Source organism: Camponotus vicinus, unplaced genomic scaffold (genome assembly GCF_025532165.1).
Source record: "Camponotus vicinus isolate PSW18456_S1 unplaced genomic scaffold, iyCamVici1.0 SCAF_12, whole genome shotgun sequence".
In the NCBI taxonomy this organism is placed as follows: domain Eukaryota; kingdom Metazoa; phylum Arthropoda; class Insecta; order Hymenoptera; family Formicidae; genus Camponotus; species Camponotus vicinus.
This window is the reverse complement of record NW_028141948.1, coordinates 4,204,973-4,224,491: the sequence shown is the minus strand read 5'-3', so window position 1 is coordinate 4,224,491 and position 19,519 is coordinate 4,204,973. Positions and strand designations below refer to the sequence as shown.

General features: G+C 34.1%; 1 protein-coding gene and 1 non-coding gene across 3 annotated transcripts in view; both read right to left on the bottom strand.

The window, feature by feature from the left end:
- LOC145962956 (uncharacterized) overlaps positions 1 to 19,519 on the bottom strand; it is a 176,882-nt gene that overhangs the window by 121,871 nt on the left and 35,492 nt on the right. The gene's annotated exons all lie outside the window — the stretch shown is intronic.
- Positions 1,521 to 1,595, bottom strand: Trnas-gga (transfer RNA serine (anticodon GGA)). The gene has a single exon. It is a non-coding gene; the product is annotated as a tRNA-Ser (tRNA).

The following is a 19,519-nucleotide window of genomic DNA, read 5'->3' as shown; positions in this document are numbered from 1 at the left end:
TCTCTGATTAGGACTTCAATATACACAAGTAATTTTTCACATGTCGTAGAAGCACATAGAAAACTGTGACAAATACATTTAAGAATAAATAAATTGGGAATTAAAGTGTGAAATCGGGACATTACAGAATTATTACTTCTCATCATTACGTTTGCACATCCAAAGCAAAATCAATTATATTTTTTTCGAACTATATATTATTATCCTCTCAAACGAATGTATAATTTTATCAAACAAAGAAAAACTTCAGCTGTAGCATCACTAAGCTCAATGAGATCAAAAAAATATATCAGTTGTCACAAATGTATCATCTATTGTGCGTATAACCAAACACAAATGTTTTCGACACGTGTTATCTGTGGCTTCGTCTACGAGCAAAGAAAATGAATTATATCTCAGAAATTCGCAAAGATTGTTACGAGACACTTTTCCGATAACATTTTCAATAAGCAGCACATTTTCTATCTAAAGTTACTTTTTTGGTACTTCTGAACATTGGTTTAATAACAATTTTGGCATATGACTTGTTGCATTGAACAAAATATTGTGTTCAACACGAATGTAGCAATGAATATTTTGGCATTAATAACTTTTCCGACAAAAGATGCTGAAGAGTGACTGATAAAATTTGTAATAGAGGGATGACTTCTTACTGTGAAAATATGTTCTTATGTTTCTCGTTGAGTGCTTTTCTGCTTCAGATTTTCCACCCTCTGCAAACTTTACAATGAAAGTAATTCTGCCCTTTCGTACTCGATCGAGCCAATCTTTAAATTTTGGTAAAGACTCCTACTATTTTTAATATTTTTTTATTATAGATTGGTTGGTGTCTAATTTCTTTTTCCTAGAAGGCAATTCTGATAGATCATCATAACTATCAAAGTCTGTATTTACCATCTGAGACAAACAGAACTCATATTTTGCAAAATTTTATTAACATCTGTTTGAATTATAGACACCAAACATTAATATTCTAATTAATTCATTGTTGTTGAAAATTTAATATTTAAATACAGAAAAATTTAAATATAGAAAGTTACCTTCTATAAGAGCGCTAAATATTTTAAATAGAGAATAATGATAAACCGTTTATGACATGACAATGATGTAATGAAAGGTTAAGTCACAGCCATAAAGTTTATACTAATAAAAAAATGCAAATAAATTATGCCCGTTTTTTATGGTAACGACAAAAGCCGCTTGTTTTATGTCCGTTTATTTATCGCATGACATATGCAAAATATTAAATTAATTCTTCACTAATTTTCACAAAAGAGAAAAATCTTAATTAAGATCACTATAAACTAAAATTTTATTAAATTTAGTTGTAGAAAAGATAGGGATGTATGTGGGAGGAGGTCAGACGTGTCTATACGCCCATTTGATCAACGAGCGACAGAATCCATCCATGGCAACGTCATCGACGCATATCCTGTGGAGAGAGCATTCACACACTTTTCAGTCCAACGAATAATTGTTAGAAAACAATATTCGTGGACTAGAAAAATATGTGAGGTGCAAGTCGCTGGATCGGGAATCGAACCCGAGTCTTTTGCTTTCCGGGCAACTGCTCTAGACCACTGAGCTATCCAGACCTCACACCTAATGCTGCTTTTTAACACAGTGATATGCGATTCCAGAGCGATGTTAGTATCTTGCTCAATAGATACAATGCCAATTGCCACGGAAGATCATTGAAAGGTCGCTCGCTGACCAAATAAATGCCGGTGGAGGTATTCGCGTGCACTGCATGCTGGTTTCCGACTGGCCTTCCGTAAGAAACAGCACCGACAAGCACAACGCCGTAGAGTGACCACATTCCTCAAGATTCCTCTAGTAAATAATAATAATATACGAGGGTAAATCAAATATAAACCGGAATTATTTTTTTACGCGCCGTGAGGTGAACGGAGAGGAGCGTGGCTTCTGAGCGTTATAGGTAGTGATACTGGAAGGGGATCCCCCCCCCCCGTAGGGGATTTTACATTACCGCTTCTTTAGTCAGTATCACGATGTCAAAGCAAGAGGTACCCTCGTCCGTTGCGCAACGGATTATTATCAAGTTTCTCACGACAGAGGGCGTAAAACCGTCCGAAATTTTGAGAAGACTTAAGACACAGTTCGGGGACAACACGCTTAAGAAGACTCAAGTGTACGCATGGCACAAACAATTTTTAGAAGGATGAGAAGCAGTTGAAAATGAAGGTCACCGACGTCACCCGAGGACCAGCGTGACTGAGGAGAATATTCACATTGTTGGCCGCCTTCTCGAGGATGACCGCCGATTAACGATTCTAAGGTTGGAAAGGATTGCCAACTTTTGGACGAAACAAAACTTGCATATCATCGGAAAAGACGCGAACTTCCAATCCGAGACGTTATCCTGCTTCACGACAATGCCCGGCCTCATACAGCTGTCCAAATTCGTCAAAAAATTAAGAGTTTGTTCTGGACTACACTGGAACATCCTCCCTACAGTCCGGACTTATCGCCGTGCGATTATCATTTGTTTGGACCGCTAAAAGAAGCACTTGGAGGACAAAGATTTGACAATGATGTTGCTGTCGAAACGTTCGTGCGCGAATGGCTGGTGTCACAACCACCTTCATTTTACGATAGCGGGATAAAAAAACTACCTATTCGTTGACAAAAATGTGTTTCCAAGTCAAGAGATTATGTAGAAAAATAACTTTATATGTTTGTATTTTTATAATGCTTCAATAAATTAAAAAAAAATAATTCCGGTTTATATTTGATTCACCCTCGTAGTAAATAATGATAATCCCCACTGTGCCAATAACAGTGGCAGATTGGTCCTAAATAGGGCCGTGGCAAGCCTCCAGCATGAGAATATCAATTTAAAGTGAACAGAACATGGAACAGGTTTCTGGCTTTAAATCTCCCGAACTTAATTATTAGATCGATCGTGGTGAAAATCGGAGAGCCATCTGCGAGATTAATCTGTTCATCGATTAATCGGAATGATAGACTAGCCGCTTTCACTTTGTCAGTGGTAGCATTAATAAAGGATACTTCTGATCCAGAGTTAAGAAGTAGAACATGTTCGTAGTAGAGGCGAGCAAATCTGCTCTCACTCGTTCTCGCCAGCGAGACTGGATTCTCGATACTCAGATTATCGGGAGCGTTGTTATCAAGAATAAACGCTCGAGAACGAGCGAGTCGCGAGACTCCCGAGTCTCGATGTTCTATTAGATGGAGTGGGGGTAGGTAAGATTCAGGATTCAGCAACCAAAATCGAAACGACTCGGTGTTGTACGCAACACATGACAATAAATTCGTGAAAAAAATTGCATTTTTGCTATTTAATTATTTAAACAACTTTAGCTTTAAATCTAAAAATTATTAATAAAATAAAATGAAAAAAATAATAAGATAAATTTTTTTAATAATAAATAAATTTTGTGAATAAAATAGGTAATAAAATAAGAAAAATTAATGTCATTTAACAATACATTTAATAACAAAATACATTTAAAATAGAGCTGAAAATGTGAATATGTATGTGTGTGTATATATATATATATATTATCCGAAATGTATGTGTGTGCAAATAAAACATGTAAAACTTTAAATATAATAAATAAAATAAATAAATAAAATATAATACAATAAAATAAAAATAAATTAAATTAATTAAATAAATAAATACAATACAATACAATAAAAATACAAAAAAAATAAAATAGAAATAAAATAAAATACAATAAAATATAAATATAAATAGAATATAATACGATAAAATAAAAATAAATTAAATAAATTAAATAAAAAAATAAAATACAATAAAATAAAATAAAAATATATTAAATAAATAAATACAATACAATACAATAAAAATTAAAAAAAAAATAAAATAGAAATAAAATAAAATACAATAAAAATAGAAATAAAATAAAATAAAATAGAGTAAAAATATAAATAAAATATAATACGATAAAATAAAAATTAAATTAATTAATTAATTAATTAATTAAATAATTAATTAAAAATGAAATTAAAAAATCTATATGTATTTTTAAAATTAAGACAGCTTATTATTATGAATAAGTAAAATATCATTTACGCGATCAGGCTCAATGGTGCTACGTCGATTTGTTATAATAAGTCCTGCTTTGCTAAAATTTCTTTCACTAGCTGCACTGGTAGCAGGAATACAAAAAATTCGTTTAGCTATTTTAGCCAGCTTTGGCAGATGATTTGCATATATTTCCCACCATAATAATATGCTTTCACATTCTAATAATTCTATGTTTAAATATTTTTCAATTTCATCTTTTTTGTGAGAATTACTTGACCGCCATTCTCGAAACTTTTTCATCGGAGGTTCTGAGACAGTTCCTTGATCAAAATTTATGTCTTTGTACATATATCTAACATTTTCGTGAAATTTTACTCTTTGCTCATGGCTTAAGACTGAAAGTTCTTTAAATGCTGGATGTAAAAATGTAGATACATAATGAATATCTTGAAGTTCATTTAATACTTTTTCCATTAAAAATTTCTCAGCTCGTTTTTTAATTTTTTGCATTGGCTGTAATTTAAACATCAATAAATTAAATGTATGTTCTAAACATATGTATATATGTGTGTGTGTGTGTGTGTGTGTGTGTGTGTGTGCGCGCGCGCGCGCGCGCGCATATGTGTTCTAAACGTCACATTATTAAATTAACAAGCAAGTTGAAAAATTACCTCAGTATCAGTACTTGTGATATTACAATTGTTCAATAATGAGTAAGTCCAAGGAACTCCGAGTGAAAGTGTCGGTTCTTTTTCTCCTTCTAAATCATCCGTAGCATCTTTGAATAGTTTTAAAAAATTTATTATTTCCTCCATCAATTTTTTTATATGCGGATATCATATAATATTTGTTTTTCTCTAATAAAATATTTGCAATCTCTTCATACTGTGTGTGAAAAGAGTTTAACAGTATGAAAATGCTATTCCATCTTGTCTCAATATCTTGTTTTAAAGTTTTCTCAAGATGGACTACTAAGCCTGATCTTTTCATATAGCCTACAATTCTTCGTGCGCTTTGGATGGAAAAAAAGACATCAGGTACTTCTTCATTTAAAAATGTTTCGTCCAGAGTATGACGTAAAGATTTATTTAAACAGTGCGCTAAACAAGATAATCGTTTATAATTTTCTAGAGCTTTTTTTATATTTGATCCTTGATCAGTGACAAAAGTGATATTTTTCAAGTCAGTTATATCAAGCATCGATATTTGCTCTTGTATTTCTAATAAAATATTTTCACCTGTTTTAGGAGTATCTGGAAATTTGGTGGTTGATATTACATTTGTTTTAAGTTTCCATTTATGTAAAATTTCTTCAATATAACTACTTGTTATTGTCAAGTAATGTAATTTTCGATCATTATCTGTCCACAAATCGCAAGTCATGGCGCACTGTTTTTCGGCTATAGCTGTCTTAATTTTCGGGATTATTTCTAGTCTTATTTCATCTGCCATCTCTGCTAAGTGTCGTGACACTGTTGTAGGATGTGGCAGAACTGAAGCCGCATCAATTTCGCCATATTTAGCACCTGTATTTATCAATTCTTGAGCAAGATCATGAAATCCATTACCTCCAACAAAATTAAATGGACGCAAATCTTTTGCACACATCAAAACACATTTAAGTTTTATCTTATCTTTATCCTGTTTTGATATAGTATTTGATTCCGTAGTACTTTTTAAAACGCATTTATGACGATTCATGCCGGTTGTGCTATTTTTATATGATAAAATGATTTGACAATTTGTACATTGCACAAAACCAATAGAAGCATTCGTTCTAGATTCAACAATCAACTGGATAAAAGAATTAAATAAAGGAAATTATTATAAAATTGGAATATTAGAAAATTTTTCATATAACGCAAGTATACATAATATATCAAATTTGTAATAAATTTTTAAAACGTGTTATATATATATATATATATATATATATATATATATATATATATATACAGGGTGAGCCATTTTAATTAACGCACGCAATTATTTCGGAAACAAAGCATTTTAGAGAAAAATGTTTCAGACAAAAGTTTTATGGTTCCGAGGGGGCCATAAGATGGTATCATTGGTTTGACCTTGAAGAGTTATTTGAAGGTCACATGAAGGTCACCTTCAATTTCTTAAATGGAACCTACTATTTGTCATTGCATATTCTTGTAGCTTATCTCGAGAGCTTTCCAAAACACTATAACTAAGTACCTTTTCGTTAAGTACTTTTTGAGTTATGAGGCTTGAAATAATTTCTTAATTTTACATAAACCGTAAAATATCTTGTAAAATATTCATTTTTCGATTATCTTACCTTAATACTTTTATGTACAAAATAATGAGAGGAATCAATTGGTGTAAAGAAAACACATAGTTGTTTTTAAGAAAAAATATGAAATTGTTAATTGCAAATTACATATTTTTTATTCAAAACAACTATGTGTTTTTTTTACACCAGTTGATTCCTCTCATTATTTTGTACATAAAAGTATTAAGGTAAGATAATCGAAAAATGAATATTTTACAAGATATTTTACGGTTTATGTAAAATTAAGAAATTATTTCAAGCCTCATAACTCAAAAAGTACTTAACGAAAAGGTACTTAATTATAGTGTTTTGGAAAGCTTTCGAGATAAGCTACAAGAATATGCAAAAGCATATAGGGTGTCCCATTTAAAAAGTTGGAGGTGACCTTCACATAACCTTGACAACGCTATTCGAGGTCATAATAATGTTGCTGTGTAATGCGCCACATAAAACCCTATAACTTTTGTATGAAACATTTTTTTTTAAAATGCGTATTTTTCGAAATATTAAGGGGTTTCCACACTTTTGCTAAACCCTGTATATATATATATACAGGGTGGTTCTGAACAGACGTTTGTCTTTAAAAAGATAAATTGTCGAGTCTATTCTAAGACGATTTTCCCTTTACCAAAATTGTCTACGAGGCTTAGTTTTTAAATTATTAAATAAAATAGTTCGCGAATTACGGAACGAGTACAAGAGGTAGACAGGGACGGCGCAACTCACCATCCGATACAGGCGATCATGTGGGGCGCGCGACGCGATCAGCTGATTGCTGCACACGATGAGTGTAACAATCAGTGTGTGTGTGTGTGTGTGTGTGTGTGTGTGGGGTATATTTATGCACGCGTATCCACACATGCACCGTACTCTCTCTCTTTCTCTCTTTCTCTCTCTCTCTCTCTCTCTCTCTCTCTCTCTTTCTCCCTCTTCCTCTCACTCTCTCACTCACTCACTCACTCACTTATTCTTACCTTAATAATGAGATTCTTCATACTGCTGATAAATAGCAGTGCCCAGTGTGTTGCACGATAATAATCGTCGTCGACGAGACGTCGTTTCTTCAACACGCAGTCTGACACAAATAAGCGAAGTTTTTTCTTTCATCACTTTCGACACTTTTACAAATTTACTCGCGCACTTAATCACTCACGATTGATAAAAGGAGGAATTTACCAACGGTTACGGTACGAATTTAATAAACGGTTAACGCATTTAATTATTAATTACACACTCGATTAAAGAAACGCGTTAACAGAACGCGATACTTGATGCAAAGCGCGCGACGCGACGACCGACGACAAGCAGGTCAGGTTAGTACTAGCGCGTAATGCTACACGTTTATGTTTGGCAGCGCTAGAGGCGCTAGTACTAACCTGACCTGCTTGTCGTCGGTCGTCGCGTCGCGCGCTTTGCATCGAGTATCGCGTTCTGTTAACGCGTTTCTTTAATCGAGTGTGTAATTAATAATTAAATGCGTTAACCGTTTATTAAATTCGTACCGTAACCGTTGGTAAATTCCTCCTTTTATCGTTCAATCGTGAGTGATTAAGTGCGCGAATAAATTTGTAAAAGTGTCGAAAGTGATGAAAGAAAAAACTTCGCTTATTTGTGTCAGACTGCGTGTTGAAGAAACGACGTCTCGTCGACGACGATTATTATCGTGCAACACACTGGGCACTGCTATTTATCAGCAGTATGAAGAATCTCATTATTAAGGTAAGAATAAGTGAGTGAGTGAGTGAGTGAGAGAGTGAGAGAGAAAGAGGGAGAAAGAGAGAGAGAGAGAAAGAGAGAGAGTACGGTGCATGTGTGGATACGTGTGCATAAATACACCCCACACACACACACACACACACACACACACACACACACTGATTGTTACACTCATCGTGTGCAGCAATCAGCTGATCGCGTCGCGCGCCCCACATGATCGCCTGTATCGGACAGTGAGTTGCGCCGTCCCTGTCTACCTCTTGTACTCGTTCCGTAATTCGCGAACTATTTTATTTAATAATTTAAAAACTAAGCCTCGTAGACAATTTTGGTAAAGGGAAAATCGTCTCAGAATAGACTCGACAATTTATCTTTTTAAAGACAAACGTCTGTTCAGAATCACCCTGTATATAGAAATAAATACCTTAAAATTATTCCAGCAAACACTGGTTTTATCTGTAATAGGTTTTTGGAATAATTGTAATGTTCCATCTTGTAATTTCTTAATTATTTCTTCTTTATTGTACTCAGACATTTTATAAAGATAATTTACTTTTATTTTAACACAGACTTAAACTTTACTATTCGAAGGCATATGACTGTTTAACTGAATATTTTTCAATATCCTAACTAAACGTTCGATTATTCAAACAAGGTCAAAATACTAAAAGAAACAATATTTTTAAATAACAAAATAAAAACATTAAATAAAATCATGTTTCTGTTACAAATATAATTATTTTATTGAAAATATAGATATTTTTATATATTTATATCTCTTCTTTATCAGTGTATTTATAAATAAATATGGATATTTTTAATTATTTATATTTTTACTTATAATTATATATATAATTGTCTAAATAACTAGAAGCGAGCTAATAAGAGTCAATAAGAATCATCAATACGTAATAAGAGTTAATAAGAATCAATACGTTGTAATTCAGGCGCAAGGATATATTTTAAAAACAATAATAAAAAGGCTATCGAACGTTTTGGCAATTTAAATTATTCTCAACGAATTTAAGTAATACAATCGTGTCAAAAATTGAAAAATTAAAAGATCGCATAATATTTATTATCAATTATATATTATACAATAAAAAAAGAAATTTTGTCATGATTGTTATTAATAATGTGCATTCGAATAATAAAGTTATACTGAATAAAATTATACTGATATATTGATTTAAAATAAAAATAAAAGAGATCTTACTTAAATTTACAATGATAATAAATTTTTCTAATTTTATAATTATATATTTATAATTATACATATAGATTTATAATTATATATTTATTATTTTATGTTTTATAATTACATATTTTCATTCTATAATTATATATTTTATGTTTACTTATTTATTTATTTCTTCCTTTAATATAGTTTTTAATAATTTATTAAAGTAGTTGCTTACGTACCGTACGTTTCGAATATAAATATACATACATATTTCATATTTTCTAATTAATTTTATTTATTTTATTTATTGTTTTATTAATAAATTTTATTATTTAATATTAAAGATTTTATTTATTTTATTGCATTTTTTATTTTAATTTATTAATAATTATTAAATTTTTAGTAAAAATTGTTCAAATAAATGAATAAAAAGTGAAATTGCAATTTTATTCGAATTTATTATTGTAATATGTTGCGTACATCGAATCATCTCGACTTTGGGACTCATCGGGAACCGTCGGGAATCAAAAATCTCGATCTGTCCCGAGTCCCGATATTACCGAAAGGTCTCGATTCCCGTCATAGCAGGTAGTCTCTATCTTATCCCCACTCTATCCACTTGCGAGTTCGACCGAGACCCATGGTAAAGACTGTCGAGACCGAGCGGGAATAAAACGATATTTGCACGCCTCTAGTTCGTAGGCATGAACTTGAGTGTACAATCAAACGCAGTAATGCCAATTTCGATCTTTTACACGCTGCCAGCACATGTGATGAACAGAGTCCGGATCTCGGTTTCAGAAAAGCAGTAGTCTATACTGCGCCAATCTAACGTAGCAAAGAGGGTACCGTTGCGTAGAATACAAATATATACAGGGTGTTCCATTTTAACTTTGCCATCGAAATATCTCGTAAAGTCTAAAAGATACGAAAAAATGTTTCAGACAAAAGTTGTATGGTATTGAGAGGAACATAAGATGGTGCCATTAGTTTGACCTTGAAGAGTCACCTGAGTCACGTGAAAGTCACCTCCAACTTTTTAAATAGGATATCCTATATGCTTTTGCATATTCTTGCAGCTCATCTCGAGAACTTTCCAAAACACTATAACTAAGTTAGTTTTCATTAAGTACTTTCCGAGTTATGAGGCTTGAAATCATTTCTTAATTTTACATAAACCATAAAATATCTAGTAAAATATTCATTTTTCGATTATCTTACCTTATAATACTTTTATGTACAAAATAATGAGAGGAATCAATTGGTGTAAAGAAAACACATAATTGTTTCGAAAAAAAATGTAATTTGCAATTAACAATTACATTTCTTATGCTTTTCGCGGCACTCGGTCGCTTTCTACTGCTTTTCGCGGCACTCGGTCGCTAGCACACTTGGAGTGAGGAAAACGGCACCGAGATCCGGACTCTAAATGATGAAGGTAGCGCACACAAGAAAAGAGTCATGTGCGCTACCTTCGTCATTTAGAGTCACATGACTTAGTGTTCGGCCAGTTTCAGGCAATAGCATAGAATACTGTTTTCTGTCTCCTTCGTATCAAGCCAGCAACAAAAGCGACGGGAGACTTTGCTCGTTTATCAATAAGATAAAAGACCATATTACTGACAGTATCTATATTACTGTTAATTAAAATTTAAATGGTTTTTAAAATATGAAAATTATATATTATTTTAACAAATTTTTCAATAAAATTTTTAACAAATTATTGTGTAAATAAATAAATAAAAATTTGTAACAATGCGTTTACGCACCTAATCATCAATAAAATATTAATAAATATGTCTAACACGCTTTTCTTTGTCTCATCCGCTATTATCCTCACATTCTTTCTCGCTGACACCCGCATGCACTCACTTACTATCTCGCTCGCACGCTCGCTTTCTCGCTTGCTCGCACCGCCTGGCGCATGCTGTCTCGCTCACTCGCTCGCTCGACTATCCGTATCGCTCTCGCAGTCGTACCCAAGGCTGCCAGATTGCATACGCTGCGTCCAGCGGCGGCACGATTTGTATCCCCACCACTTTCGGACACAAAGGCATAAGCTCTCAACGAGCGCTTATGCCTTTATGTCCGAAAGTGGTGGGGATACAAATCGTGCCGCCGCTGGACGCAGCGTATGCAATCTGGCAGCCTTGGTCGTACCTACTACCTGAGCGACTCACCAAGTAGGGGAACCCCGGCCGAGTATATAAACCGGCACGGCCAGCGCATCGAAGCAGTGATGCCAGATTCCGGTCTTTCGGTAGCATGCGGTAGCATGGAGGGGGTAATAAAAGGAGACAAAACATGATTTTTTCTCTGCGAGAAAAGAGCGAGAAAGAATCATGTTTTGTCTCCTTCTATTACCCCCTCCATGCTACCGCATGCTACCGAAAGGCCGGAATCTGGCATCACTGCATCGAAGTGAGATCCCGATCAGATCTCTCCCGGCCGAGGTGTTTCTCGGCAGGGTCTATAAACTCCTTTGTTAAAATGTGTACCAGCGTTAGTAATGCCATCTGGAAGTCTGCCTTCAGATAATATGAACTATCTTCCGAAAAATCAATATGGTCGATCAAAATATGATAGATCAAATGTGGATCAAATACGCTTGAAGACACATGTTGCAATATATTGTTATCAATTGTAGTGTTAAACAGTGTTAATTTTATTATCAGTACATTCTCAGTTACACTACAGTTCAAGTATGTATTTGATAAAAAATAATTATACATATATGTAACTGAGAATGTGTTGATAATAAAATTAACACTGTTTAACACTACAATTGACATTAATATATTGCAACACGTGTCTTCAAGCGTATTTGATCCACATTTGATCTATTGTATTTTGATCGACCATATTGATTTTTCGGAAGATAGTTTATATTATCTGAAGGCAGACTTCCAGATGGCGTTACTAACGCTGGTACACATTCTAACAAAGGAGTTTATAGACATTAGCCCTACGTTACGTGTTTCCGTGCTCGTCCTGAGTACCTGCAAGATACCGCTTGCACGCGCTAGTACTTTCCGTTTCCGTAGAGATAACCTAACCTAACCTAACCTAACCGTTAGTTATAAAGAACCGCCTGTACTTAACATACCGCATAGAAATAGATCTTTCACACATAGCAACATACAATCACACGATCACATTACACTGACATTCACACATATACATGCACACCTGTACACACATACTGTAAATATTCTAGTAACAATAAACATTCGTTAGTCAGTAAAACCGCATTGTTCGCAGAAGCTTGATTCTCCCCTTCTCTCAAATCCTGACAATCCGATGAGCTGATCCGGAGCGTCGAGAAAGGAGATCATATTGTTTCAAATTAAAGTCAAAATACTAAATTAAAAAAATTTTGAAGTTTGAAAAGCATGCTTTTTTTCCGAATCGCATCCATTTTTATTAAGATAGTAAAAGATATTTACAAAAATGATCGATTAAAGGCAAACTTTATATTGTAAGTTTCACCGAAATGTATTTTTTTATTAATAAAAGATTAAAATTAAACAGAAATCAATATTGAATAATTTATTTAATGTAATTATTAATGCCACTAATAATTATGTTCATTTTTTTGGTATTATTTCTAATACTGTTCACAGTATTACAAACACCAATTGTGAATGTAATATCAGTTTACACAGTGAACATAACCTCTTTACTGCTATTACCTACGTGTGCGTACCTAGTGTAATTCTAATCATATTAAAATCAATGTAAATAAAATAATTAACATATATTATCGGTTTTCATATATACAATTCATACATATATCTATATATTTATTAAATATAATTGTAATTTTTCTATTTATATTAATTTTGTATTAATTTTATATTAATTTATATTAATTTATATTAATATTATAATTTTATATTAATATTGAATTAATTTTGTAGCGCTTATGTTCAGGCGTGTTTGTATTCCGCTCGTGAAGGATTTGCAGAGGTTGTCGAGATTCCCGTGATTAATCGAGGCGATGTAAGCAGTATAATTGATTTATTATATGTACACTATACAGGGTGTTCCTAAAAGGTCTCGTCAATCTATAACCATTGATGCTAAGTATCAAAACAAAGCAAAATGTCCATATAAACATAGGTCCGGAAATGCCCCCCTTCTGAGATAACACAGGGTGAAGTCATGTATCTTCATAGGCCTATTTGGCTCAATCACTGTAGTAATGATTTGCATCAGATAAGATGTTCAAAGTGGCCACCATGAGCAGCAATGCACGCTCCACAGCGTCGCACCATGGATTGTCGAACATGTTCGAGAATTCCAGGAGTACCCCGAATTGTGTTACACCCATCAACAATACGATCGCGCAGAGCCTGTCGATCAGGAACTAGTGTAGCATAAACAAGACTCTTGAGGTATCCCCAAACGAAAAAGTCCAGAGGATTTAGTGATTGAGCCAAATAGGCCTATGAAAATACATGACTTCACTCTGTGTTATCTCAGAAGGGGGGCATTTCCGGACCCATGTTTATATGGACATTTTGCTTTGTTTTGATACGTAGCATTTATGGTTAAAGTTTGACGAGACCTTTTAGGAACACCCTGCATACATTTATTTTTGGATTATCTTGGGTGGCCCTTAAAAGGGCCGTTTTATATGCGGAGTTACAGCCGCTCTCTATGGGTTATATGTGGCCACGCTTTGGTTACTTTTAAGGACCCTAGACAATTGTTGTTGGCGTCTGGCTGGTCCGTTTGTGTAGCGGCGCTGTGATTGGGTGTTTCCCAATCAGAGTCGGATTGCATGCTCTGCTCGACGGTGTGAAGGGTGCCCACCTGTGTCCCCCTGTCGACACGGCTTAATGGGACCGTCTGCGTACCCTGGTCCGTTCGTGAACACGGCGAAGGTAGTAACGGTGAGACTGCTACTGGAACGCTCCAAAGTCCAGTAGGCGAAGTATATCTCCGTATTCGCACGTCCCAGACTTCAAGCAGGTACCGTGGTGGACGAGTGAATCTCGGTGGTTCCAGCTCTATCTCCTCCAATTTCCAAGGCAGAAGTTGGAACGAGACCTTCCTTTCTCCTGCTGAGTGGTCTGTGCAGGGTGCCCTAGGCGCCTCTTTCCACGGTGATCTGACCGGCCCTGGTAATCGGGGCGTCGAGAATGGCCGTGGAATTTGACTCCTCCGCCGTGAAATGGTGCGAGAGCGCAAAGCTCTGCTACAATTAAGTCTTGAGGAGGTATAATCTCCAAAATAATGCCAAAAATAACAAATCTTGGCTGTCAATATAGAGCGATGTTATACTGCTATTTTCAAGCCGCGACTCGGTGTTCCGTCGCACAGTGGTGTATTTGTCCTAAAAAGCTGGCCAAAATTCAAAAATATGAATTCTATTTAATATAGAAAAAAATCTTTTTTTTCGTTGTTTTGTATAGTTGAAAATATAAAAAAAGATGTCAGTGACGTCACACTCTACACTGCGCCGCACAGCTGTTTTAAAAATGGTCAATTGTTTAATTAAAAAATATTGTTTTCTCGTTATTCATGCTACTGAGTATTTTTTATGAATTTGTAACAAAATTTATAAGTGTGTGTTGTAATTTTGATAATGGATGAACAATTTAAAGGTACGTATTCTTATAAAATGGTACTCTCATGCACTCTTAGTTCATAATACATTTTTTTCAATTTCTTAGTTTATACATAAATATTTTAGGTTATGTGTCGGGCGTTGTCAAGTGCTAAACTATGAAAATAATTAAAATTTAGCTTTTTAAAAATCTATTAAAAGAAAAATATCTTCCACATCTATCCCCGAATGTTTTAAAAATGGGTTTAAATATTACTGTTTTTGTATCAAAATATTATATATTTGTTTTTTTAGAGTTTACCAGAAGAGAGCTTTATCAAATAATAAAGAAAAGTACTGAACGATTGACAGGTGACAAACTTATTGCTCTGGAAGACGAACTTATTAAAAAAACTCAATGTCCCGAAGAGAAAAAATCAGAATTTCGTCGTACTCTACGATACTTCAAGTCGGACTTTCAAAAAAAATGGGTAGCTTCAAACTATATGGAAGAACGCTTTTTGATGAACAATGAGAATTGGCTCAATAATTTGATTCAATTGCCCACGTGGAAAATAATTAAAGCGAGTCGACTAGTGAAAGGTTTTCAGGAATCAAGTGACCGAGGCAAACGTCGTAAAATTCAAGATCTAAGAAAGCAGGTACCTGTCGAACAGTTGACGTATGCAGTTTGCATGAGTCAAAAAGCAGCAGGCAATAATGATGTATCTCAGATTATCAAAGATATAACTGTCAGTCCCACAAGAGCGAAAAAATTTCGTGCATCTGTCATAAATGCAGAAACTAAAACCGTCAAAAAGCTTACACCATCACAAGCTCTGAGTATTTTCGTCGATGCGGATCTTTCACGAAAACAATATGAAATTATTCAAGGAGCTAATAAGAATATCTATCCTTGTTATTCTTTATTAAAAAAAGCTAAAGCTCAGTGTTATTCAAAAGAGGAATCGATTAGTATCACGGAGACGAATGCCGAAATCAAATTGGATTTGCTTGACCATACTGTTTCAAGATTGTGCACATATTTAGAAGAAGTGCTAAAAAATATTATTGAAGAAGAAAGAAAAAATTTAGAACTAATTACTAAGTGGGGTTGTGATTGTTCTCAACAAACCGAATACAAACAAAAATTTCAAAATGATACGGATAACGATGTCTACATTTTTCAAAGTTCACTAGTTCCAATCCGTCTAATAAGTAATACTGATGGGCATAAAAAATTCATTTGGCAAAATTCTCTACCGTCATCTTCTAGATATTGCAGACCGATTAGAATACGATTCGTTTACTTTTAGAATACGATTACGTAAACCAAACACGAAACTTAATAAAAACTGAAGTTTCTCAACCCGATGGAGTTTCTCTATATATTAAACATATTTTGCTACCAACAATGGTAGATGCAAAGATTTGTAATGCTGCCACTAATACTTCTTCTACGATGAGGTGTTACATATGTGGAGAAACTTCGAAAAATTTTAATAATTTATCAAAGAAGAAAGAAGAAAATCCCGAAAGATTCAAATTCGGATTGTCGATCCTTCATATGCGAATCAGATTTTTTGAGTTTCTACTGCACTTATCATATAAATTACCTATACAAAAATGGCAGGCCAGAAATGACGAGGATAAAAAGGCTGTATCCGAAAAAAAACGAAGCATTCAAAAATCTTTCAAAGAAGAAATGGGTCTACTAATGGATATACCAAAAGCAGGATTCGGAAATACAAATGATGGTAACACGTCACGAAGATTTTTTGCCGAACCGGAAGTATCCGCTCGAATAACTGGGTTAGATATTAATCTAATTCGAAAATTCAAAGTTATATTGGAAGCAATATCAAGTGGTTTTACGATAGATGTGAAAAAATTTTCATCATACTTGACCGAAACAGCTCATCTTTACGTAAATTTATATGACTGGCATCCAATGTCACCTACAATTCATAAAATTTTAATCCATGGAGCTACGGTTATTTCTCACGCACTAGTACCCATTGGGCAACTATCAGTGGAAACTGCTGAGGCACGAAACAAACACTTTCGTCAATACCGACAAAATTTTTCGAGGAAATTCTCGAGAAAAGCTTGTAACAGGGACATATTAAATAGACTTTTAATGAATTCGGACCCATTTATAACGAGCGCGCGATCACGACCTAAGAAGAAAAACAAACCATTTAGTAGCGAAACGTTAGCTCTTTTTTGTCCCGAAGAGTTGGCATCAGTCACTGAAGGTGATACGATGGACGACGAAGAAGAAGAAAACAAATCTGAATTAGAAGATTTCGATTAAATTTAAATTATTAATATCACTATAGTGAATATGTGTTTAAATTAGAATAAATATTAAATAAATTGTTATTGATCATCATTTACTGAATAAAAGTTTATTTTATGTCGATAAAACTATTAAAATAATTTTGGCCAACTTTTATTATGAAATATTCCACTGTGCGTCGTCTCGCGCGGTCTTATATAACGAGGCTGCCTCATTTCTCTTACGCGAAATGGTTTGTCCCTGTCGGCTCGCCTCATACTGAATCGCCTTAGGGCTCGCACCGCCGTACGCGTAGCGCGTGTACGGCGTGCGGTTCAGTAGGCGCTGTATGTGTGGTGGATCGTAGCTGCCACAATTTTATATTAATTATTTATACTAATTTTATAACTAAAACATGAGTGAAAAAAATACAAGAAAAAGATGCTTGTACAGTATCAAAAAAAAATGTAATTTGCGATTAACCATTGCATTTTTTCTTTCGAAACAATTATGTGTTTTCTTTACACCAATTGATTCCTCTCATTATTTTGTACATAAAAGTATTAAGGTAAGATAATCGAAAAATGAATATTTTACAAGATATTTTACGGTTTATGTAAAATTAAGAAATGATTTCAAGCCTCATAACTCGAAAAGTACTTAATGAAAAAATGTTTAATTATAGTGTTTTGGAAAGCTCTCGAGATAAGCTACAAGAATATGCAAAAGTATATAGGGTGTCCTATTTAAAAAATTAAAGGTGACCTTCAAGTAACTATTCAAGGTCAAATTAATGACACCATCTTATGTCCCCCTTGAAACCATACAACTTTTGTCTGAAACATTTTTGCTGAAAATGCTTCGTTGAAGAATTATCGAGGTGCGTTTTTTAAAATGGGACACCCTGTATATACATATATAATATTATATATATACTTTTATTATATCATATATGTATTTATATTTAGCTTGTAAAATAGATATTTATTATTTACCTTGCGCTCCAATTATCATATCTTATTGGCTCTTACTTGCCAATTCTTAATTAATATTTTAATTATTTTAATTATTTAACTTGCACTTTATTACTTGTCAATACTCAAAATGTGATTAATAACACATGTCACTAATGACACATGTCATTAATATCGCAAAGCGTCGTTAGCGTAATCTTCTGTCGAGAGAGTAGAAACTGTACGTTTTCTCTTTCTATGTGTTGTGTATTATGACAGTGACGATAATAATAACGTTTCTTGATTGAAAATTTTCATATTTCGATTTTGCGTCATGATATCTCCGTTTATAGATCACGCAGCACAAAAATAAAGATACTTTATATAATTCAAACTCGCTCTATCGATTAAGCCTAGTAAGAATTCGATCCGTTCAGCCGTTATTGAAATCCGATAATCTGAGTTACTCTCAACTGTCCGACTCGCGTATAGATACACGTAGTGCTGCCTCGCTAATGCTTCGCATGAACTTTGCGCGAGACACTACCGTGTCTCTTGATAGATGAAAATTTTTAAAATAATTAATTCTCAATTATTGTTCTCAAAACTGTGGCTATTAATTTATTTTTTATGCAGAATTTAGATAATAGAGCTACGGAAGAATTATTTCATACATCTATTCATGCAGAGAATTTCATACAAATTATGAAAGAATCCATCAATACCGCTTTCTTAAGCTGTACTTTAGAAACTTCCCAAAATATAAACTATATTGAGGATATTTCTACACTTAAAGAGTCAACTCCATTAATTGAAATATATTTCAGATTGTAATCTCTTTTTAAATTTCTATACAACATAATAATACTAAAAGGTTTTTTTAATATCTTTTATATATATTTTTTAATTATTGTTCAGATATTTTCGTGATGTAGCGCATCAGGTATGCGAACATGTGCCCCTCACGTGATCGCGGCAATCGTTCGAGCGACGGGCCAGCGCGATCGCGCCCCAAATCGATATCGGTGGTGCCATCCCAACGCGCCCCTTCGAACTTATCTTATTCCACACCGCCCCGCATCCCCTCAAGTACGTGACGATAGACAATTGCGACACGTATGATTCTAGAATCATAGGTCAATCAAAGGATCGCGTGATCCTGCGTGTCAATGATTAATTGGCTTTGATGATCGAATGTTCGCGAACTATATCGCACCTCCGAAAGTCTAAGGCTCCGACAGCCAGAGACCGTTGAGACGAGCATCTGAGCGCACGTGTCCGCGACAGTCTTCCAATATATCCGGCTGATTAACATAGAATCAACGGACGATTATTGTTAATTATTGCATTCCACAGTGCAAAGGCGGAATCGTGTGTGAAGTTCGGGCATCGTGTATTTAATATAACGCAACGGCCGACCGAGAAAGCCGGAATCAAGCTATCTGTTACGATCGATCGAACATTCTCGATCCGCGTTACTCGTACATGGAATGG